Here is a 24,340-nt window from a genome sequence, read left to right on the forward strand (position 1 = left end):
ATTCTGCAAATAAATGAATAAATGATAAGGATAAATGAATATCCTTTTCTACTGAAAATCTCTGGAATTCACTGGTTGAGCAATATGTGCCATAATTTGCATGATGTCATTGCAATAGTCTGCCTATGCCTTATGCAACAGAAACACTAGAACTCTTCTGGATCAGATTCTGCCACCCTCTGCATTAAAACTAAAAGCCTGAGCAATTTAGTCTGAAGGACATTAATCTTTTTTGTTAGAAGCTGCATCTGTAGATATTAGACTACAGAACTGATGCTATGCAAATCATGTTGAAACTATCATACACTATACAGAGACATCTGGGAACATCTAAGGAAGCACCCAACAATTTTATTAAAGGACAGGAAGCAATTAAACAGTTGAGAGAAATTGTACAACTACCTCCTTTGAGAAAGAAGGAGACATATATTTCTTCAAGCTAAAATTAGCTGTGTTAAAGGAATTAATTACAAAAGGGAAATTATCTGTATAGTGGACAAAGATTTGCTCTTGGAAGACCTAGTTTCTGCTATCAGATCATTATGTGGCCTCTGTGTACTAGGTCTCACTAGAGAATGAAATTTGATTTCTGCCAAAATCTTTAATGCTCAGTGCATAGGCAAAGTAGAGTTCAAAGGTACAAGTGCTATGCATGGCTGAGTAAGCTAAGAAGTTGATCCAACAAGCAACACACTACCTTGTGTCCCATTATATGTTATTTGTTATATGCTCTCAGCTACACTGGTGCCTCTGTGACCTAGGCAATGGAAGGGACCTAGGCAATGGAAGAGACATCAGCATCAGCTTTGAACCAGGCTGAGCAGTAGACTCATGAGAGAATGGCTTAGGACAATCTCAGTTAGTGATGGAGGTGGCACCAGGATTGGAGGTGAGGCTGGCAAGAGAACTGAGGGCACTGGGGACACAGAGTGCTTGGCTGAAGTGAGAGGGGATGAGGCAGAATGCTGGGGTGAAACACTGCTGGAACCCTTCCCGATACCTGACTCCTCATCTGTGAATCCAAAGCGAATCCTCTATCTCTTGAAGCCTGGACACCTCCTGTCCCAATCTACTGGGCTCCTCCCTGGGGTTGTCAGCTGGCAACTCCTCCAACTGCTCATCCTAGTCCCGGGACTCAAGACACTCTAGAAGACTGCAGTCCCTGATCTCTGTTCCCCTGCTTTGAATTGGGAAATCTTCACTGAATACAATAAAGATTGTAAATTGAAAATAACAGCAGCAAAACCAGGAGATCTCACTGCTGTTTATTTAAATCTACCGTGGTTTGAAGATATTATGACAAAAGTTAACTGTTAACACAGTAGAGCAGAATGTAACCACCCTAGAAAGGACTGGATGTGCTTAGGAAAGCTAAGACTGCTGGGTGTGCGCATGCATCTTGGGTGATCACAGGGGATATCAACTAAAGAAAGTGGTAAAGGATCTCGGAATGAGTAAGCAGCAACATACACCATAATTAACTGAATGAGGTTTGTTCCTTTCATCTTGATTCTGTAAAGACAGGCTACGTGGGATTATTTCTAGCATCTGAACACTGGGAACTGCCACGTCTTGTCTACCCTTTCCTTGAACATTCTTCTATCCAAGGTATGTAAGGCACCACCTTTTAAATGGAAAGCATTTGCCTACAATGATGAAAGTTGATGGGAGTTGTGGTCCAGCAACAGCTGGAGCACCCCATGTTGGCCACCCTTGCTTCAGACTGCCAGTTTAGTTACACCAAATGCCACCTTGTAGATGGCCCTTAGCACGTTAACGCCAGGTATGTCTACCTTGTCATCTGTTTCGGGTTCAAATTTCCCACATTTGAAGAGCAATTTTGTGGTCAATGACTCAGTATCAAAATATGTAGGCATTCCATTGGTATTCCTTATTTTTCTTAGCAGCAGAAAAGTACAACTGCTTACATGCCTCTCTTTCTACTGTCTTATTTAATTGTTGCTTAGAGGCAGCTTATGCCCCTCCTAAGATGCTCTGCAAACACACACACCCATCTCTCTTATGTGAGGCCTCTAGCATGGTCACAGTTCCTTACTTCTCCAATTTTCTTTCCATACCTCACTTCTGTGAAAAATACAGTGTGACAAACCTTTCTCTTGACATGCTACACTTCAAACCTACTTTTAATTATAAACCGCTGTCTTGCTGCTTCATTTCCTAATTGAGGAAGCACAGCATGCAGTCCTGGGACTGGATTTCTCTTAACTCCTTATTGCCCCAGGGTCGGCTGTCCAATTAAAGAGCAGCTCCTGATTTGCCCAGAGACTGAAATAATAGGATGATCATCCTGCCTGTTCTCTGTTAGGTTAACATGCTGTCCTCATTTCAGAACAATTTTCCATTTCTTTTTAAATCTAGAGATACAACTGACCTTTGATTGAAACATATCTATGGAATGTGTCAAGTTTATGGAGGCTGGGTAGGTAGCCTATTTAGAATTTGCCCATTAGTGATTTACCAATAATAATGTTAGCCTTTGTGGGACCTACTTTTATACATCTAGGAAGAAACTTGTCATTTGTAAGTTGAACACAGTCTTTTATCAAAGTTCCATATGCTGTGATGAAAAGACCCCCTTGTGGTTACATTGTGAGACCTTGGATATCTTTAAATAAAAAAAAATAGACCTGACATTTCCATGAAACTAGGCAGATGAGTCACCTTATAGGAAACACCAGCGGCCTGACTTGCCTGAGAGCTATTTCACATCCACTGTGCCTTAAATCACAATATGCTTATTTCTGGAAATATAAGTTATAGCTTAATGCATGGGTCGGCAAACTAAGGTCTGCGGGCCGGATCAGGCCCAATTGCCTTCTGGATCTGGCCTGCAGACAATCTGGGAATTGCTGCGTGGATCACCAACATGCACATTCTTTCCCTCTCCCTCTCCCTCACACGGCGCTGGCGCCTCCTCCCTCCCTCATCCTGGCTTCTCCCTGCCCTGCCTAGAGGAGGAAGGGGGCTGGACTTTGTTGGTGCCAGCAGCAGCAGCGCTTGAGTGGCCGCCATTTAAAGCAGCCCCTCTCCGGAGCCCTTTCATGCACCGCTCCTGCTGCCGCCAGCTCCTGCCACACGCAAGACACAGGTAAGCAGCCACCAGGGCTCATCCGGTGCTGTGGAGAAGGGAAGGGAGAGTTGTGGGGGTGGGTGGCTTATAGTCCGGCCCCCCACAAGGTCTGAGGGACAGTGGACCGGCCCCCTGCTGAAAACGTTTGCTGACCCTTGGCTTAATCTTGAGGGAGGTGTGGGCAAACTTTAGGCATGCGATATTTACTTTGTATTCAAGTAGAAACCTGAGATCCACCAGCTGAAGCTGGCTGCAAAATGGCCGTGCAGGGAATGGAACCAATTACCTACATTTCTCCATGAGCATTACACTGGGATGACCTGCAGACACAAATACAAATCTGCATCTGAGTTACTACAGATCAGAGATTCTAACTGTCCGATTTAGACCCTAAAATGGCTATTATTAAACAATGGGGAGTTGGAAACCCTTGTAGCTCTGCTGCAGATCACCTACATAGACAATCCTGTTCTGCATCATTAGCCTTTTAATCACTAACGACACACTGGAAGGCCAGTTTGGTTGGTTCCAATTTTGCAACTGACACTAAATTCTGGTTCCCACACCTTATTGGTTAAGAGTCCCAAAGGAAATTTGAACTCTATATGTTACCTTTTGAAAAGGGGAAGATTTTCTGTGTGTGTGTGTGTGTGTGAGAGAGAGAGAGGGGGGGGGGGGACCCTTCAGGAATTCTGCCCTGTGTAACTTTAAATATAAAAAGGAGCAGATGCTATTACCTAGATCTGTCTCCAGCCCTTAAGTAAAGTAGTTGCAAAATAAGAAGGGATTATCAAGCACTTTAAATTCCGTGGCAATATTGACTAGCAGTTGCCCAAAACGACCAAGAGAAGCAGCTTTTCTTGACAAAATATTTGGGCTAGGCATAGCAAAGGGGGCAAACAGAAGAAAACATCCAGGCTGCAGTCTTGCATATTAATCTGATTTGACTGCTCACCTGGTACAAAGATGCCATAAACCCAGTTTAAGCAGCTGGCTAGGCCTTTTGCCCTCAAAATGTGGAATCCCTGCATGACAAGGAGGCTGCATTGGCCGTATTTGCCTTCTGAGGTACCTCACATTGAAACAGTACTGATGATGTCGAAGAAGGACACCTTCACTTTCTCTTTCAGGGATCCCCTAGCTTTAGGTACAATTGTGAATGGCTGCAAAACACACTTAAGGGCCAAGAATTGCACCTAATTGATCCCATGTGGGATGAAAAATTAAATTATAGCAAAACAAGCAGGGCCTTTCTCTTCCTAGGCTGGCAGCCAAGTCCAGCTGAACTCTGCCTAATGTTTAGTAATGTATTTGGTGGAGTCAAGGCATCTCCTTTTCACTCTTCTCTTGTGGCACTTGTCCAAGGACTGAAAATTAGAGGGGGATCAGAGGTTGAAAAAAAATAAAAATCAATAGCAGCTATCTTGTAACCTGAGTGGCTGTGAAATGGATTTCTGCTGAATTTCACTATGTTAAGACTAATGAGATTTTTAAAAAGTTATTTCTGTTAAAATAATTACCATCACAAACTATGTGGAAGCCATCTCTTTATATATCTTAATACAGGTCATCAGTGCTCCCCAGTTGTTTCTCTGGCTGATCAGTTTTATTCAGGTCCATGCAATTAAATGCAATGAGTATTTAGTTCACAACAGCTCTCCTGAAATTCCCTTTCTTATGCCTCTGGGAGGCTTGGGAGACTGTTCTTGGAGGGGGTGTTGCTCTTTATTGCTTAGCGACCAAAATGCCTGCATTCTTAAAACCTGGAACATAATTTAAATGTGAAAAGGGGTGGGTAGACCTGGGAGAGAAGCTTCTTCTGAGGCTAAAATTAGACCAGAATGTGTTGGTGGGAAAATAAAGCTGAAGAAAGCTCACTTTTTCAAGCTAAGATGTTAATGTACTGGTCCTAAGGGGACATTTGTGAAGGGGAAAATACACTGCAAGACTTCATCATTCTAGTACAAAACAAACAGGAATTCTAAGGTGAGGTATGTGAACACACATGTCAGAAATATTACTAATCTCATTTTTAAAAAATTGTGTTGCTGAAAACTCTGGTGAATGCCTTGTGTGACTGTTCAAATTCACTTCTACCATATTGCTTCAGGTGAAATCTGATAGTAACTCTATTTTTGATAAAAACAACCTTTTATTTGGCAACAATCTTTAGGTGATCATTTGCTGCCTTGTTTGATTATGACTGTTAGATGATGACTTACCTAAAAAATAAAATAAAATAAAAAGTGAGTTGAAAATCAGCACTGTTAACACTCTAAATTTTATGTCCTATGACATGCACAGTACCCATTTATTTCACCGTCACAGTTTTCCTGTAGAAGAAGAGGCAACTGAAAGCAGAGCAAGAAGCTGTATGATGAATCTGCATCTTGACCCCATTCCATAATAGGGGAATGGTTGGTGCAATAGAAAGGAAATGAATTTATTTTTCTCACTAGGATTTTTCATTTTTCCTCTTAGTTTCTCATCATCCTCTTGGGCCCATTTCATCTAACCCTGCTATGCTTTTACCTAATGATATCTTCACATTTGCTGCATTGCATCTGAGGAAGCATCACACATTAAACCACCAATTTTTAGACCAGCATACAGGCAGAGAGATGTGTGTGTGTGTGTGTGTTTAAAATGTATCCCAGTTTGAATGAAGCCCCTAAGCATTACTTTACTAAATAAAGATCTGTACGTCAGAAATAATTACACTTGTTTTCTCTTTCAGGGCTCATGTTTTTTTAAAAGAAAAAAAGAGGAAGGTTTCTAAGAAGACAGAAAGAGAGAGAAAAGGGCTGACCTAAAATATTTATGTACATTGGAAACAGGAGTCAGGGACTTTGATTTCTGGATTGAAATAGTCACAGCTGCACCTATACCCTTGTTATATAATACATTGGCTCCCTGCCCCCCTCCATACACCCTTAGCTGGCTCTTCTTCAGAGACCCACTGTCATTAATTCGTCATTCTTGCTCACTCTCAATTCCTAAAGCTCCCTCTCAAGAGGACACAACTACCTCACAGAGCTGGTGCACTCTAGGCAAATGCCTTCGTGTCAGGAGGCATCTGGAGACCTGCCTCCTCTCACATTGTGGAATAAATATGTGTTAAACTGACAGGAGTGTCAGGGTAATCATAGGAAGCTGTTGCAGTACGGCACGGCATGACATTTCATTGATTCGGACTCTTCTTCCCACATTCAAATAAATTCCTGGAGGACCAAGTTGCTATTGACTATTATGAAGCAAATCCTCTGTAACAACACAACTAACCCACCCACCCCCACTTCCCCTGCTTGTGCAGCTCTCTTGCTGAAAGCATTCAAAACAGCCATATGATAAAAAAAAATCCCCGCCTTGTGGTTACGTAGAAATTTGATTTGCACACAACACTTGATTAAACATGTTGGAAAAGAAATGTGGCAAAATCTGTTACTCCATCCAGGCAGCTGAATTACAGGCTTTGTTTGGCATGCTAAACAGCCTCTTGTGCAAACATGTGCTGTTCAGTGCTGAGGCAGATTTCTAATGTGCTTCTGGCCTGCACGGTGGCTCTGACAGAATGAAGCCAGGATAACAGAAGCCACTGTGCTGATTTTTATTTTTTTACCATATCAAGGTTAAAATGTGACTTTGAATGAATTCCTCAGCAAGTGTAGATATGCACACTTATGAGATAAAAATGTAGTTAGTTTTAAAAGGTTCCCATAAATGTGTCCTGATTTCCATCATTCAGGTTTTCCCCTTATTACATATAAGAGGAACTGGGCAAAGGCTATTATATCAATTGCCTTATAGCCTGTTCTAATTTTCATTTCTGTGTCCTGTAATATGTTAAAATTCTGATTTCAGAATATTTTCAGAAGTGACTGAAGAGAGAGAGAGAGAATCTAATAATGACACACATAAAAGCAAAAGCTGACACATATTTGCTTCTCCCTTCTGAGAGGTCATTCTTAAAAGTACTGGGGCACAAACCCATGACACAAATTTGCTTCTGGGCAAATTAAGATAGCACTGTGCTTTGCAGTACAGCTAACCACATGGTAAGGTACACCACAGACCCATCCACTGATCAGGGGATCAAGACCACTGGGCAGCCACACCTCGCAGAAATAATTATACAAATATTTATATATTGTATACCTTTCACCTTGTTGTGCACACAAATGAAACAAGTACAAACAGACTCAGAAAGAATGTAATGGCATGGTAAAGACCAGTCTGACTCCATCCATTGGCTAGATAAGGAACAGCTGCTCCAATGCTTACTTTTCTCTTCCTTCCCCCTTCTTTTTTCCCTTTCATATTGTGTCTAGTAGATTGTGAGCCTGTGGGCCTTATCCTTTAATATCTGTTCAGCACTTTAAAATATTAGATGCTTTATTAGTGTATAATCATCACCATTATCATCATTTTCACTGGATGTGAAGCATTCTGAATGACAAATGGATTCATTCATCTATTTGCTATTGAACAAAGGCTGCAGTAGACTAAATGATATTTGTCTTCACATGCTTTTAATCATTTGTTGCTTAATTTATTTCGGAAAGGAGTTGATTTTCCTAGCAGTACACTGTGATTGGTTACTAGGCAAATGTAATTGACAGATACAGAACACAAAAAGAATTGGCTAGAAGTAACCAATGCTGTGGAGTATGTCACATGTGCATGTTCATCCCTTGGTGTCTGCGGTATGTTTTATCATTTTATCCTGCGCTATTTTTCTAGAAAAAGAGATGCTGGAACTAACCATGAACTCTGGTACTCTTATAATGACAATGGCACCCACCTGAGAGGTGCCGGAACTAAGTTCTGGTGAGTTGCAGCTGAAAAAAGCCCTAATATTATCATATAAATATTAACCAATGAGGTCCTTGTCAGCCACGGTAATCAGGGTTTTAATAGAAAGGTGGGATATTAATACTGCAAACAGAGCCAATACAAAACTCTCAAATGTTGGACAGGATGGCTTCTACAAGAGCTGCCCTGATAACCAGGGTTCGGGTACTGCATTGCTGCTAAAGCTGTACTGAACCCAACTTCATAGAGGGTAAGGGTATTTACGGGACCGCCTCTCCTGGTATGCCCCGCAGAGGACCTTAAGGTCCATGAATAACCATAGTTTAGAGGTCCCGGGCCCTAAGGAAGTCAGACTATTCTCCACCAGGGCCAGGGCCTTTCAGTGATGGCTCCAACCTGGTGGAATCCTCTGTCCCATGAAACTAGAGCCCTTCAGGATTTAACCTCCTTCTGCCAGGCCTGTAAGGCATAGCTATTCCGCCTGGCCTTTAATCTGAATCCAGCCTGATTTTTTATTTCCCTTCTCTTCCCTCCCCCCTCCCCTTTTATGAAGATTACCTGCTCTGAGACCCCAATTCTCCCTTGGCCTCCTTGCTGGCCCAAGTAGAACTAATTCAGCCAGCTAGCCCTGGTGATTATCTAATGTTTATTGGATAGACTTCCCCCAAATTGATTTTTGAACTTTGAATTTTATTGTTATTCATGCTTTTATACTGTAATTTATGCTGCTTCTATGTTGTATTACAATTAAGTGTTTTAAATTTGTTGTTAGCTGCCCTGAGCTCAGTTTCCTGAACCAGGAAGGGCGGGGTATAAATAAAAATTTAAATTTAAAAATTGGAGAACTCTCTGCATGCATTCTAGAGGTGCCATAGCAGCTCCATAGCTAATGGCAAGATTTGCACTTTAAGCAGGGATTAAACCACTTGTTATGTATAGTGTCTGTCTGCTATCCAGGCTTAAAGCATTTTCTCTGAGTGCAGAATGAAATTTCAAGTAAATCTTTTAATTAAGTTATAAGCTAAAAGCATTTAAAATGTGAGCCCTTCTTACATATTTTAGTGCTTAATCTTTTATTTTTCTTTCAGACACTTTTAGCAAAGAAACTCATTACTTTTTTTAAAAGGACATCAATAGATTCCAAAGCTGAAATGCTCCCTTACATATCATTGCATTACTTATAATCTTTTACAGCTGGTTTTAGACTACTGCAATATTTTCCATGCTTTTCCATCAGTTCCACTTACTGTGTAGTTTGATTACCACACTTCAGCACCAGGCTGACAGAGAGACTGTGTCTTTTTCTTATATGAAATGATAGATGTGTACAATATACTTCATCTGGATGGGAAGGTGAAGTCTAAGAGACTGAGCTGGGATTAGGAAGTTCAAATTTCACCTCTGCCATGAACTTACTGATTGGCCTTAGACAAGCTGCCCTCTCTGAGCTTCAGACTTAATTCTGCATTATGAGGGTTCTGGTAAAGATTACAAGGATTACATGTGAATAACTTTGAACAACTGAAAGTGCTATACTGTACAAATGTTTATTATGACAACAGTCATCATCTAAAGGTGCTAAAAACAACCTAGGAATCATATCTATGTCACTATTCAGTTTGTAAACCCATATGCATTCCTGTTTGCCAAGCCGATTACGGTAATTTCCTTAACAATTCTGAGAAGATAATTTCAGACCCAGGAAGTGACCCATGTGAGTGTCCCATTTTTAAATGTTAGCAGCTTTCTGGGCAAAGAACTAGGGTGACTTTTGCAATCATTTCCAGTCCTGCAGTTATTACTGTAGGAAGATGTTCCATAGTTGCATTGTGCTCCTGATTAGGATGATTTCTCTCTTAGTGCTTTCTCCTTGTGTATTTCATGTGCATTGCCTTTTTAGTGTATTACTGGCAATAGTGAATATTGGCAATTTGATGATCATCTTCAAACATTTGAAGTGCTGTCACCTAGATGGTGGCCCAAATTTATTTTCTTTTGCTCCAGAGAGTAGAAGCCAAGTCAATGGATTTGAATTACAAGAAAAAAGTATTAGGCTAAATGTTAGGGAAGTGCAAGGTGCTTGACAATGGATCAGTCTTTTTGACTGGACTTAACCGTCCAGGGGTCCTTTACATTACCTTTTGCCTAGTGGACTTTGCTAGAAGTTTTTAAGCAGGGCTAGGGGATCTGGGACCCTCCAGATGCTGTTGAATGACAGCTCCCATCATCACTGCCCACTGGCCATGCTGGCTAAGGCTGACAGAAATTGGAGTCCAACAACATCTGGCTCTCTAGCCCTGCTTTTAAGGAGAGGCTGGACACCTTTCAGGGGTTCTGTAGTAGTGGGCTTCCTGCACTGGCAACAGGTTGAACCTGATGACCTCTGAGTCAGTTATTGGAGTTCATTTGAGGTAGTGGTGGTTGATAAATTCCATGTGGTTGATTTATTTTTTTAAAAAATAGCAGGGGAACTAGCAGTGGAGACAACTTTACTGCAGACAGAATGCTGTGAAATAGGGAGTTTATTAACTTCTTTTTTCTCCTTTCTGGATTAATGAAATGACTCATCTGCATAATTATGAGATGCAAAAAGCTGGAGGTGGGACATATTGAAGGCATTGTTTTTGCCAAAATAACCCCCCTCTCTGCTTCCAATCACATCCACACATCATGTGACTGTTACTCGTAACAGTACATGCAGGAGGTTAGATTTTCAGAGTGCTAGCTGTGTTAGTCTATTGCAGTAAAAACAACAGAGTTTATTATGGTATAAGCTTTTGTGGGCTACAGGCCACTTCATCAGATCCACGAAGTATAATCCCAAATTGGCAGGCATTACATACACACATGGCTGAGGGGGAGATGGATGGAGAGTGAGGTCAGAGGAAAACAAAATGCAAAAAGATCAGAAGTGATAATTATGTAAAAGCGAACTAGGGTGGCAGCTAGCTGGCGACAACACAAACATCCTGGCAATACTAACATATGGAGCATGATAAAAAAAATATGCAATCTGGATTCAAGTCACAGATCATAGATTTGAATTTCTTGAGAAAAATGCACTTCAGCGGTTTCCCACTGCAGTCTCCCTCTGAAGTTCCTTTGTTCAAGAATGGCAACCTTAAGATCAGTTTCACCAAGGCCTGGTAGGCTGAAAAGTTCCCCTGCTGGTTTTTGGATATTCTAATTTCTAATATTAGATTTCTGCTCATTTATTCCCCCCCCCCCCCGATACTGAATGATTTAATCTATGTAGAATTCAGAAGGGCTTTCCTGGCATACAATGGCATATATGTCATTGAAAAGTGAGCAGGTGAATAAACCCATAATATGGATGACATCACTGGGTCCTCTGATGGGTCCTTCTTGCCCAAGTAGATAAGATGACAAAGTTGGCATCTGGTGGTGGACGCCCCCCAGCCCAAAGCCGCCTTCCCAAAGCTGGGTAAGGGAAGCGCAGGGCATTGGGAAGGACCTGTGAGGCTTTGGCAAGGTCCTAGAGCCCTCCTACCTCCTTCTCAAAGCTGGGTAAGCAGAAATTAGGCTTTGGGAAGGTGGTGGGAAGTGTTCCCTTGGCCCCTGCACCCTGGTTGTGCTGCCCTAAATCTGCCTCTGTTCTGGTCCCCATGTAATCTCTGTTATGTGGCTTGCTATGGTAGGGTTGCCATATGTCCTCTTTTTCCAGGGCACATCCTCTTTATCATGGGTAGAGTTGTCATAGCGGTCCATAGTTAAGAGTAGAAGTCGGCAAATGTGTTCTCCTTTTTGCTCTTCAAAGTATGGCAACCCTACCCGGTGAGTAGTTGCTTTAGTTTGCGGCTATTTGTAAGCAAGAACATGAGCTGGGGGGAAATCTCCTGAAACAGGGAGTCTCCCATACTCGTGGAAGTTCCCTGTGTGATTTAGAATACTGGAAGCAATGTAGTGTTCATTAAAAATTTCTTTATAGTTGCATGATACTGTGAGAGGGAAGAGTAACTGTCCAGGCTCAATGATGATACATTTTACTGGTTTTAGTTGGGAGCTGTAAGTGACAACAAGTGATGTTTTCTCATTCCCTCTGTCCCGTGGCATACGAGTAGACTATTCCTGGATACCAGAGTGTTCTTGTTTCTGTGCTTTTTTACTTCAAAATCAGGGCTCTATTCAACCTGGAGGATTTCTGTAAGAGCTGTTCTTGGGAGCTCAGTGTAATCAGTGGTGTATTCAGATACACACAGATTTATTTGGCGGAGGGGAGGCATACTTTCCTGTTCTGTAGGACTGTGTCCAAAAATAAGGGATCAGTATGTGGCCTATGCAATTACAGTGGTGCCCCGCAAGACGAATGCCTCGCAAGACGGAAAACCCGCTAGACGAAAGGGTTTTCCGTTTTTGAGTTGCTTCGCAGGACGAATTTCCCTATGGGCTTGCTTCGCAAGACGAAAATGTCTTGCGAGTCTTGAGATTTTATTTTCGCTTCCCCCCCCCTTTATCTAAGCTGCTAAGCCTTTAATAGCCTTTTAGCAGCTAATCCGCTAAGCCGATAAGCCTTTAATAGCCGCTAAACCACTAATAGCGCTAATCCGTTAAGCCGCTAATAGGGTTGCTTCGCAAGACGAAAAAACTGCTAGACGAAGACACTCGCGGAACGGATTAATTTCGTCTTGCGAGGCACCACTGTATAGGGAGGTTTTTAATGAACAATGCAAAACGGCTGATGTCGGCAACAACAAAAGAGGTGATGGTACTCCATACTGGCATGCATTATCACAAAAACCCACCAGTTGTATCCAACTAAATTGTGCATGTGGAATGACTTCTGCGAGCACAAAAGAATAATAGAATTGTAGAGCTGGAAGGGACCTCAAGGATCATCTAGTCCAACTCCCAGCAGTGCAGGAATCACAACTAAAGTTCCCCTCCCTCTCCTCCTTCCTGAGGGGAGGCACAAAAGGAGAGAACAAGCAGGAGATTATCTGTTGCATTCATAGAAGCCATTCTACCTCTGTAGTGATTTTGCATGAAACCCTATAAGATTTGAGCATGTGGCCCCCCAAGTTTGTTTGCTATTTTGACTGGACAAAACAAAACAAAATTAATGACTTGTGGATACACATCAATTTTGAGGGTATTTGGAGAACAGAAGTGCCCAGAGAAAGAGAAGGAGGAATTAAATTAATGCGGAAATGGTAAACGAACAGGAAAATTACAGGAAACAACGGTGATCCAAAATGCTGCCAGAAAAACATTGGGGCTGATTCATAAGTTATTCAGAAGTATAAACAGACATATCAAAATTTGACATTATAGAGGTATGGGCCTGAATAATGCAATGTTATCTTTTCAAATCAATAGACCAAATGACAGATTCTAAAATTAGCCACGGATGTATCCCAATCACAAAGTAAGATCTGAAATAAAATGCTGCAAAAATAATAATCCAGGATCCCAGAAGCTTACGGAGCAGAGCATTTGTTAGTACTGCCCTACAAACACTGTAGTGGAAAAGACAGGAAGCTGCTGGTTTTTTAAGTTGTTTTTTAAGAGTGTCATAGTTGCAATAACTGGCAATAACAAAATTGGTATTGTATAGCACCTGGGACTCAGCTATACAGCTGCAAATAAAAAGTTTTAAGTGTGTTTTAAGTACAATATACAATGTGACACTAGATGGTGATGGTGAGCCTTATGGAAAATTCATTTAAAATGCTTTTTAAAAAAGCATTTCCAGAACATTTTTATATGTGTGTTGGTTCCACCCTAGTCAGTCATTTCCTGTTTGGTAAAAGCAATAACAGAAGAGGTCAAGGGGTACAGTCCAAAAATTGATATAGTTAGAAACTAATATGTTTAGAACTAGATGTTTTGTTGTCACTCAAGAAACCTACAATGTAACACCTAAAGCCCAATTTACAAGAGACACTGACCACAGACTCTGGCAAAGCAATTACATAAATGTGTGTTTCATTTTGCTATGCCTACTTTTTGCACAGGCCTTTATTAACACCACCAGTCGTCTGTGGCCCCAGGAGTCCTGGCTGTATATGCAAAATGCATACAGGGCCATGGGTGCTGTCAAAGCTGATTGTGTGCCAACCATATGATGCACCACTACTTCATCAATTAATTGAAACAACCTTCTCATAGAATATAAAGGACCCACCAGAGTAACCACAACATTATCTGCATAAAATGAGAATAATTCCCCCCTTCCGCCATCTTTATTCAACACTACATTGTTTGAATGTGCAGAAGATCTGTTTTGGCTCCTGCCACACAAGCAAATAAGCACTAGCTCAGGATGACTATGTTGATAAATTAGGCTGCATTCCTATATATACTTTCCTGGAAGTCCCATCTAAGTCAGTGGAGTTTACTCTTGAGCAGGCAGACACAGGATTGCATTGTTAATCATCAAGATAACAAAGGGGGAAAACCAAGAAGAAAGTACAATCTCAGTACTCCATTAAATCTTTTACCATCTTTCCAAAAAGGTGTTAATGGGGTTGATGGCTGTCACTGGGTAGTGAACAAAGACAAACTATTTCCCACATGCATCACTGTTATCAGACAATATCACATAATGACCAATTTCTACCAGAACTGTATTTGAACTGTCAGTCTAAATGCAAATCCAGCAGGTTTTAAATTACTTTTCATTCTCCCGACAGAGACTTATTGAATTTTAATTCACTAGGTAGGTAATATTTTCAGGACAGTTCCAAAAATCATCTTGCAGAGGAGATGTAGAATTTTATTTTATTTTTATTTTGGCAAACATTAAATTGCCAGAGATAACCAAGTGATTATTTTATTGAGAAAAGTAATAGGCTTTACTTACATATTTAGTCTTCCAAATCTCTTTGTTTTACAATCAATATTTGTGAATGTCAATTGGTTCTTGTTTTATAAGGTCATTACCAACCCTGAGCTTTTGTGAATTTTTTTTTTTTTATAATCTAAATGCATTTCTAGGAACAGAAAAATAAGCCTAAGTAAAAGAGATCAGGTTATTAAAACCTCAAACTAAATTAAACAAATAATTGAAATAATGAATGAAATAATGAGTGTAGGACACAAATATCCATCTTAAACAGATAGCAGAGTCCAACGAGCACTAAAGGGGCAAACCTGCACACTATTAATATGTGGGCTCAAGAGCAAAGTAAATATGCCATTTGTCAATTTGCTCTCACATGTTTGATTTTTAAAATAGAATAAAAACTTGTGCAGGGAGCTGAATCAAGACTGTAGTGTAGTTGGGGGGGCTTTAATCCTCTGCCCCCACTGCAGTTCCAATTCAAATCACCCCCAATACCTGCTAATAGCTATGAGAGGAAAAACCCCATTGGTTCCAGTGAGATGTTTCCCTTGGGAGCATTCATCTCATTGTGAACAGAAGATGTAGGTGGGGCAAATTCCAACTGGGACTAAACTGGGGACAAAGGGTTAAACCCGTACCACCATGCCATAGGTCCAGTCCAGCTTGGGTTTTCCTGTCAGCTACTTATTAAAGAAAAATCCAACATGAAAGGGAAAACTACGTGACAAATGTCACATTTAGTTGGGCTCCCTTACTTGTCTTAAATGAGACTGAAACAGCCTAACTGTATGCAGGAAATCAGCCCATGGCAACTAAAGATATTTTCTTTTCCTCGAGGTGATTATTATGGAATTCAGCAGCCTTTTCTTTGATGATGTCTTCTGGTTCGGTCTGGGAACCATCTAAGTCAGGGGTCGGCAACTTTTTTTAGCCGTGGACCGGTCCACCGTCCCTCAGACCATGTGGTGGAAAAAAATAAGAACGAATTCCTATGCCCCACAAATAACCCAGAGATGCATTTTAAATAAAAGCACACGTTCTACTCATGTAAAAACACGCTGATTCCCGGACCGTCTGTGGGCCAGATTGAGAAGGCGATTGGGCCACATCCGGCCCCTGGGCCTTAGGTTGCCTACCTCTGATCTCAGTAATTACACTGTGCTAGCACCAATAAGCTCAAACAAAACAAATAGCAAACCCTACAGAGGAAAAAATATTGCATACCCCTGTACATCATGTTTATGACTTTGTATATGAATAATACAAGACCATCTTTTTCCTGTTAAGGATGGGGGCTTGTTTCCTCTTCCTAAAAATCTTCCCTTCCCACTAGACAGCAGTAAACAAAAGGTAATTTCCTCACATCTTCCTAATTCTTAAATACAAGGTGCATTTCTGCTGGATAGCAGAGAAAAACAGAGAAAAAGATGAAACCCTAAAGAAAACTTAGGACAAGTTCGTGTGACATAGCAGGCACACCAGTGTTTGACATGTATGAAAGAGAAGCATCCCAAAACACCTCTGGAACATGTCTGTTGTGTCTATGAGTTTTTGAATATGCATGGTGCCCCTTCATACTTCACATATTTACAGCAGCAGACACAGGCCCAACATCAGAGTAATTGTGGTATCATGAGTTTACATAGTAAACAGATGCACCACCGGGGGGGGGGGGTTGAGGGGCTATGGGCTTCCCCAAAAATTTGAAGGAGGGGACTGGCCCTCCTCTATACAGTGATACTTCAGGCTACATACGCTTCAGGTTACAGATGCTTCAGGTTACAGACTCCGCTAACCCAGAAATAGTGCTTCAGGTTAAGAACTTTGCTTAAGGATGAGAACAGAAATCGTGCTCTGGCAGCGCGGCAGCAGCAGGAGGCCCCATTAGCTAAAGTGGTGCTTCAGGTTAAGAACAGTTTCAGGTTATGTACGGACCTCCGGAATGAATTAAGTACTTAACCTGAAGTACCACTGTATTCTTGTGCCTGCGCTTGGCCTCTCCGCAGCTGTAGTGGATCCCTCGGGCCTCTCTGCAACTGCAGCGGGCACAACTGGGCCTCCCTGTGGCTGTGATGTGCCCCGTTAGGCCTCCCTGCAGCTGCGGTGGGCTTCATGGCCTCCTCCCGCCATGTGACATCACATGTGTATCGAGCATGTGACACCACACACACACACCAGGAACTCCGAAAGTTGGGCAGAACCAGGTGCCTATGATAGCAAACGATGAAGAACCTCTATGTGTATGAATAACTATGTTGTTGCGCAGAACCCCAGCCTCTGAGTGGTGAAGTCCAGGGGTTCCTGCACTTACTCAGGGTTCAGCTTCCTTGGAATGAAGGTCAATGGATGCTGCAGTGTCTTTAGGATATATGGGTTTGTTTACACATATATACAGCTTAAGCATAGGATGGGGGAACTCACAGCATTAACACACCATCAAATTTTGCTTCTCCACAGGTTTCCAGGGAAGCCCCAAGCTCACAGCCTTGGGTCTGGCACAAAGCAGATGTGTTCCTCTGTCTCCAGCTGCCAAGAGTGGGGTCTTATGCCCCAGGCAGCTCATTTTAGTGTTCCTAATGCAGTGGTTTGACACACCCTGAGGCGCATTCCATTGTCTCTCGAGACAGATGGATGCCAACAAGTTATCCAGTAGTAACTCTCTCATATCAGCAATTCTCAGACCAATAGCCCACAAAACATAATGAGGTTAAATTATTCATTTTTTACATGTCTACAACTGTAACGGCTGCCCTTGAGGCAGGAAGTCACTGCAGCTATCTTTCTGAAACTTGGTAGCGTTCTTGCCCTCAGAAGAGGAGCCTATGGCTGTGGATTTCAGTTCCATTTCTTTCCCAAAATAAAGATTAAAAAAGTTAGAGATGACCCCCACCCCCAAAAAGTCAACATATTGAGCTTCCAAATCCCTTGATGTATTTTCTGTGAGTTGGCAGGCTTAATCCACTTTATGCCTACAAATTTCATCCACATTGATCAAAAAAGAAAACAGATCTTTTCGATTCCCCATAATAGTGAACGATATGAAACAGAGCTTTGTTTTTAACAAAGGTACTTCAGAACCAAAAGACAAGTTGAATCAGACAAGAGCAACTCAGAACAGATTGGACTGCTTCTTGAACAGGCAGGTATAGATCTGAAGTATATACTATGCTCAGTGCCCACCTGTTCTCTTTCTCTCTCTCTGTCTCTTTGTATATTTATACACACACAGAGAGAGAGAGACCCTGTTGTGCTAAAAATGAACCTGAAAAATTTCACATATTTGAAACACACTTTTAGCATGTTCTTTCACTTAGGATGATGCATTGTAGGGGGAAAGAGTTGTAGGAGGGGATAAAAACCCCTCCCTTCCTCTTCCAACACAGAAACAAAATAAAAAAATTCCTTCCAGTAGGACATTAGAGACCAACTAAGTTTGTTATTGGTATGAGCTTTTGTGTGCATGCACACTTCTTCAGATACAATCTGACAAAGTGTGCATGCACATGAAAACTCATACCAATAACAAACTTAGTTGGTCTCTTAAGGTGCTACTGGAAGGAATTTTTTATTTTGTTTCGAATACGGCAGACCAACACAGCTACCTACCTGTAACTAGAATCTTCCAACACCAACGCTGTTGCTCCTGTGCCCCTACAGAAACAAGGGAAAGAGAGGGGGAATGGTTTAGGGAACTGAAATAGTGCAGCTGAGTTTGGGGTGGAGGGGCAGAAGGGTGGCACAAATAGGCAGGGGTCCAGAATTTACTTCCAAAGTGCTACTATTTTAATTCAAATACGAAAAGGAAATGCAAGGCTAGAAGATTTGCCTCCCATTTTGAGACAGGTGTCTCAAATCCCTAATGTTTATATCTAAGCCATGGGCACAGGAGAAGTTCCATATCATCCATTATTGACACGATGATTTGAACCTGAAAGTATGAATTTACTTCTTTGAAAAGCATTGCTTCTGAGGTTGATAAGAAAGTAAGATTAAATGTTTCTTTGTGAACCATGGTCCTAAAAAGCACATGAAGTCAGTATCCAGTATAAACATACTTAAGAATCTGTTCTGGTATCAACACTGCAATCCAATTGCACAAGGGGAAAGAACACCAATTACTGACAAGTTAGCATTTATCACAGTTGGGTCAGTTCAGAAATAAACTGCTCACAGTATGTAGTGGCTCTGCAGCCTCTCAGGTTACTAAAGTCAGGTACTTGTTACAGATTTGTTTTTAGAGGTGATACTAATAAAACACACAATAAATTTTTATGAATAAGCTGACACTCCTTTTTTTCTGTAAGGCAAGCTGTAAATCCTCTGCTAATGGTATGTTTAGTTAATGATGCAAAAGATTTGAAGTAGTCAAGAACCATTACGTGTGTGTTAACATGGATCTCTGAAACAATCACAATAATTAATCTTCAATATGAATTCACTCGAGAAAGGAAGTGTTGTTTTGCTCATGTACACCTAATAACTTTTCCCTCCTGTGTCTTGAAACTTGTTTGTAAGTGCTTCATTAGAAATAGTACAGTTCTGCCCTATTGAGTATCAACCATATCCAGAGAGCTTTCAACCAAAATTAATGGTTTATAGATAATGATTATAAACCCCCTCGAGGACGGCCATTCTAAACACTGATACTTGCTTTTCTTTTCCCTGAAACAAAGCTACTATCTTTATACATAAAAATTTGTTTGGTAGTAACATCACTGAAATTCTAGGATACTGAAGTGCAATTTTTAAAATACTTTTGATGAATACCAAGATGAAGGTCCACCAGGCTTGTATGAAAGTGAGTTGTGGGCAACTTATACCTGCCAGGGGTGATGCCTCAACACCTTCCACAGGTGCTGCATCAGGAAGATTTTGGGCATCACATTGCAGGACAGTCTCAAACAAAGATGTGCTCTTCCATGCCCACAGCCCCAGCATGTTTACAGTCCTCCCTCAGTGACGTCTATACCAGCTTGGTCGTGTCCACAGAATGGAAATGGCAGAATCTCAAGGATGTGCTCTACGGGGAGCTGATTTCAGACGCCTGGCCTGCTGGTAGACCAACTCTGTGTTACAAAGACATCTGCAAACATGACATGAGGGCTGGCAACATTAACCCCACTGTGTGGGAATCCCTTGCAGACTACCGCAGCGCTTGGAGACAGTTAGTCAGGTCATGTATCCACAGCAGTGACCAGAGGAGGAATGACTTCTGGGAGGAGCACAGAAAGAAGAAATGTCATGGTACACCTGCACCAGCTGCAACAAAACATGTCTTTCCCATGTCAGTCTCTACAGCCACAGCAGGCGCTCTCCAATGCTTTGACTCCCCACCACCCACAAGGCACAGTCTTTCACTGTTTCCTGAGACAACCTAAGACTGCAATTTTTAAAATACTTTTTAAACAGAAGTATTTATTGAGCTTTTAGAGGGCTTAATCAAATTCTGGAATTTGTTCAGCAAGTATACTGTACCCACTAAAAACTGTGGAAGGATTTTGTATAAGACAAATCAATACTATGTGAACTCATCTCAGCAAAGTAAGAGCCCATGCTGCATCAATCACACTTCTGGTGATAGCTGCAACAACAACTAGAGCAGGGGTTGCCAACATGGTGCCCTCCAGGTGTGGATTACAACTCCCTGGCAGATTATTATTTTTATTGCTTCATAACTCACAAATCTGTCTTTTCCTTTTCTTAAGAATGTGAGAATTTAAGATGGGTCATTGGCCTGATCCAGCAGGGTCATCTCAACCAGCATCCTGTTATTAAAGTGGCCAACCATATATGCCTGTGGGAAACCTTCAAGCAGGATCTGAGTACAAGAACACACTCCCCTCCCGTAGTTTTGAGCAACTGGTATTCAGAAGCATCGCTGCCTCTGACCACGAAGGTAGAGCATTATTCTCCCATTTATATTGATAGAGCACTTTAGAAAAACATCTTCCTTCCAAAGTCCTTCACAAAAGCTCAGTGTTTAACAGGCCCATAGAAAATAATACGTAAGAGGAAATCAAAGTGTTTGCCTCAGCAGAAAAACTGATGTGAGAGCCACGGATTAGAACTGAAATCAAATATATCTGATCTTCAGACTTTGAAATAAAACACTGCTTCCTCTTTTGCTTCCCACTCTTCTTCCACCATCTCCCATTCTCATTAATAATGATAAAATATCATCCATATAATCTTTCTTAGGATCTCTCCCCCTTCATCTTTCTTTGTTGCTGAAGTACAAGCCTACAACCAGTAAATTAATTGTTTAATTCAAACCAGTAAATCAAATTGAGTTCCACCACGCAGTTTCTTGGCCCCTGTAGAACTGCCAGGTCACCATGCTAGCAGAGCTACCAACAGAAGCCACAAATGCCTTCCATGTTTGTTTTAAGGCTTTTTGTAGAATGATGAGTAATGTTTTAAAGAGGTTTTAATTATGTTTACCGTGTCTTCATTTTTGTAATGTATAACTTTAATGTTCTCTTTTCTAAATTTTCTAGCCTAATTGTATTAAATGCATTATAGGCATAAATCAATTTACCAAGTATGTTAAACATGTTTAAAGCTTATATTTTTGAAAAGAAGAGGAAAGCTCAAACTGGCAGAATCCCCTTGTCAGGATAAGGTCCCTAAAGCTAGCATTGCCTCCATTGCTCAAACCTGGTACTTTTGACTTGCTGCTCCATCGGCGCACCAACCTCCAGCCTTTCTTTGAAGAAAGTCACAAAACTGGGAATCCTATGAACTGTATTTTGATAAGAGTACAGAAAGTTGTTGGGAGACCCTTATTCCCCTCACGGAAATAAAATTCTCAGAGTGGCTTATCAGTCAATCCCTCTTCCCAGGGAATGTCCCAGGGAACCCTTACTGCCTCCATAGGAGTCCATCACGCAACCATCGCTTCCAGAGACAGACACAGGCAGAGGCAGAGGCTGCAGAGCAAATCCATTCCAACCTTTTTCTTTTGCCTGCACCTCTCTCTGTCTGCTTCCGTCCTCCTCCTTTCCACCTTTGCCTCTCCCCCACCGCCACTTCTCCACATGTTGTGACAGCTGAAGGAACCAGGTTGCTACTCCACACTCTCACCTTCTCTCTATGATCCCTATTTTTCAACAACAAACAACAACAACAAAACACTAAGCTGTGCCTTTGCACACCTGTCATGCCCCAATTGCATGCCTATGCTCCCTCTCCCAAGAAATCCTGGGAACTGTAGTTTGTTAAGTTTGCTGGACTGGAGATTGTAGCTCTGCAAGGGGTAAATTAGTTTCTAGGATTCTTGGAGTGTGTGTGTGTTAAATGCCTGAGATGCACAGGATCAGGCTGTATGTCCTATCTCTTCCTTTCCCTATTGCTAATCTATCCAGTTTGTGTTCACTGCAAAATCATGTGCATTTGCTTGCCTTATATGGGTTGTCAGGAAATAAGTGCAGGGGGATGTATTCCTTAAGTGCTGTCTGGATGTGCCCAAAGAGGTGCAGCGCAAACCTGTCTAACTTAATGCTATTAAGTACTTCTTAGGACTGTGTTCTCTTGGGAAACAGCGAAATGCAGATTGGTAGCTTTTGTCTATTAACCATGTTTTCTCATATTAATAGGGCTATCAGTGGTAAAACCATATAGCACATTCAGAACAGACCCCTAAGTATAGAAATGCTGGAAAAGAATATTGAGATTAGTATTCTATAACTGTCATATAAGGACCCTCATAACAATATCTAAAGTACTGTGAATTAAACTGCAAGCAGGAATCATTGTTGATGAGAATAATCACTCACTAGCAAGTGAGTCTGGCAATATGACTATTTCATCTGTCAGATTCTTGAAAATACTTACTTGGGACCAAAATGTATAACTCTGCTGGAGTTAAAATACTTAATACTGCATAACCAGTATGACAGAAGGATAGATGTTTCTCATTTTAAGTGCATATTTGTTTGTGGAATAGTGAGATAAATTTAAGTTAGTGTGAGAGAGGAAGAGACTTGTGTGAATATTCTAGGTTAATTAACCTGAAATAAGTGTGCAATGTCAATGACTGTCCCTTAGGATATAATTTAGCTGATGCCATTTATATTGTTTTAAGAAAACCATGAGACCTTGGTTATAGGGTGGTATACAAATGCCTTTAAATAAATACCCAGCATACTGATGATATTTGCAATGCCTAAATAGCCAGAAGCAGTAAGAGAGAGGTGGGAGACCACCTGGAAATCATATTAAGGCTTTTATGACCTCTTCAGTGCAAGAACAGGTTATAAATACTGTATAACAAGCACAGTTAACCAATCTTGCTCTATATGTGAAATGAGGGACTATTTTAGTTCCTCATTTTCCTTAAAGACATTTGAGGTGTAAAATCTTCTTAACTCTTATCTACAGAAATTGATCAAATATAAATGATAGTTCCCATTGTATATCATAGAATCATAGAGTTGGAAGAGACCACAAGGGCCATCGAGTCCAACCCCCTGCCAAGCAGGAAACACCATCAGAGCACTCCTGACATATGGTTGTCAAGCCTCTGCTTAAAGACCTCCAAAGAAGGAGACTCCACCACACTCCTTGGCAGCAAATTCCACTGTCGAACAGCTCTTACTGTCAGAAAGTTCTTCCTAATGTTTAGGTGGAATCTTCTTTCTTGTAGTTTGGATCCATTGCTCCGTGTCCGCTTCTCTGGAGCAGCAGGAAACAACCTTTCTCCCTCCTCTATGTGACATCCTTTTATATATTTGAACATGGCTATCATATCACCCCTTAACCTCCTCTTCTCCAGGCTAAACATGCCCAGCTCCCTTAGCCGTTCCTCATAAGGCATCGTTTCCAGGCCTTTGACCATTTTGGTTGCCCTCCTCTGGACATGTTCCAGTTTGTCAGTGTCCTTCTTGAACTGTGGTGCCCAGAACTGGACACAGTACTCCAGGTGAGGTCTGACCAGAGCAGAATACAGTGGCACTATTACTTCCCTTGATCTAGATGCTATACTCCTATTAATGAGGCCCAGAATTGCATTGGCTTTTTTAGCTGCCACGTCACACTGTTGGCTCATGTCAAGTTTGTGGTCAATGAAGACTCCTAGATCCTTTTCACATGTACTGCTCTCAAGCCAGGTGTCACCCATCTTGTATTTGTGCCTCTCATTTTTTTTGCCCAAGTGCAATACTTTACATTTCTCCCTGTTAAAATTCATCTTGTTTGTTTTGGCCCAGTTCTCTAATCTGTCAAGGTCGTTTTGAAGTGTGATCCTGTCCTCTGGGGTGTTAGCCACCCCTCCCAGTTTGGTGTCATCTGCAAATTTGATCAGGATGCCCTTGAGTCCATCATCCAAGTCGTTGATAAAGATGTTGAATAAGACCGGGCCCAAGACAGAACCCTGTGGCACCCCACTAGTCACTCTTCTCCAGGATGAAGAGGAACCATTGATGAGCACCCTTTGGGTTCGGTCAGTCAGCCAGTTACAAATCCACTGAGTGGTAGCATAGTCAAGACCGCATTTTACCAGCTTCTTTACAAGAACATCATGGGGCACCTTGTCAAATGCCTTGCTGAAATCAAGGTAGGCTACATCCACTGCGTTCCCTTCATCTACCAGGCTTGTAATTCTGTCAAAAAACGAGATCAGGTTAGTCTGACAT

The 24,340-nt window shown here is 41.5% G+C and overlaps 1 long non-coding RNA gene across 1 annotated transcript in view; it reads right to left on the minus strand.

Moving 5' to 3' along the window:
* LOC308472038 overlaps nt 1-24,340 on the minus strand; it is a 62,172-nt gene that overhangs the window by 6,885 nt on the left and 30,947 nt on the right. Inside the window, exon 2 of the long non-coding RNA XR_013983257.1 lies at nt 18,315-18,359. This is a non-coding gene — a long non-coding RNA (uncharacterized lncRNA). The remainder of the gene's footprint in view (nt 1-18,314; nt 18,360-24,340) is intronic.

This window comes from Podarcis pityusensis, assembly GCF_964106645.2.
Source record: "Podarcis pityusensis genome assembly, chromosome: 2".
In the NCBI taxonomy this organism is placed as follows: domain Eukaryota; kingdom Metazoa; phylum Chordata; class Lepidosauria; order Squamata; family Lacertidae; genus Podarcis; species Podarcis pityusensis.